Consider the following 1164-nt stretch of genomic DNA (forward strand, 5'->3'; position numbering starts at 1 on the left):
GATATGTTTATTTTTGAACCATTCCATTGTAGATTTTGCTTTATGTTTTGGATCATTGTCTTGTTGGAAGACAAATCTCCGTCCCAGTTTCAGGTCTTTTGCAGACTCCATCAGGTTTTCTTCCAGAATGGTCCTGTATTTGGCTCCATCCATCTTCCCATCAATTTTAACCATCTTCCCTGTCCCTGCTGAAGAAAAGCAGGCCCAAACCATGATGCTGCCACCACCATGTTTGACAGTGGGGATGGTGTGTTCAGGGTGATGAGCTGTGTTGCTTTTACGCCAAACATAACGTTTTGCATTGTTGCCAAAAGTTCAATTTTGGTTTCATCTGACCAGAGCACCTTCTTCCACATGTTTGGTGTGTTTCCCAGGTGGCTTGTGGCAAACTTTAAACAACACTTTTTATGGATATCTTTAAGAAATGGCTTTCTTCTTGCCACTCTTCCATAAAGGCCAGATTTGTGCAATATACGACTGATTGTTGTCCTATGGACAGTCTCCCACCTCAGCTGTAGATCTCTGCAGTTCATCCAGAGTGATCATGGACCTCTTGGCTGCATCTCTGATCAGTCTTCTCCTTGTATGAGCTGAAAGTTTAGAGGGACAGCCAGGTCTTGGTAGATTTGCAGTGGTCTTATACTCCTTCCATTTCAATATCATCGCTTGCACAGTGCTCCTTGGGATGTTTAAAGCTTGGGAAATCTTTTTGTATCCAAATCCGGCTTTAAACTTCTTCACAACAGTATCTCGGACCTGCCTGGTGTCTTCCTTGTTCTTCATGATGCTCTCTGCGCTTTTAACGGACCTCTGAGTCTATCACAGTGCAGGTGCATTTATACGGAGACTTGATTACACACAGGTGGATTGTATTTATCATCATTAGTCATTTAGGTCAACATTGGATCATTCAGAGATCCTCACTGAACTTCTGGAGAGAGTTTGCTGCACTGAAAGTAAAGGGGCTGAATAATTTTGCACGCCCAATTTTTCAGTTTTTGATTTGTTAAAAAAGTTTGAAATATCCAATAAATGTCGTTCCACTTCATGATTGTGTCCCACTTGTTGTTGATTCTTCACAAAAAAAGACAGTTTTATATCTTTATGTTTGAAGCCTGAAATGTGGCAAAAGGTCGCAAAGTTCAAGGGGGCCGAATACTTTCG

This window comes from Oncorhynchus tshawytscha, unplaced genomic scaffold (genome assembly GCF_018296145.1).
Source record: "Oncorhynchus tshawytscha isolate Ot180627B unplaced genomic scaffold, Otsh_v2.0 Un_contig_37_pilon_pilon, whole genome shotgun sequence".
NCBI classification, from domain to species: Eukaryota; Metazoa; Chordata; class Actinopteri; order Salmoniformes; family Salmonidae; genus Oncorhynchus; species Oncorhynchus tshawytscha.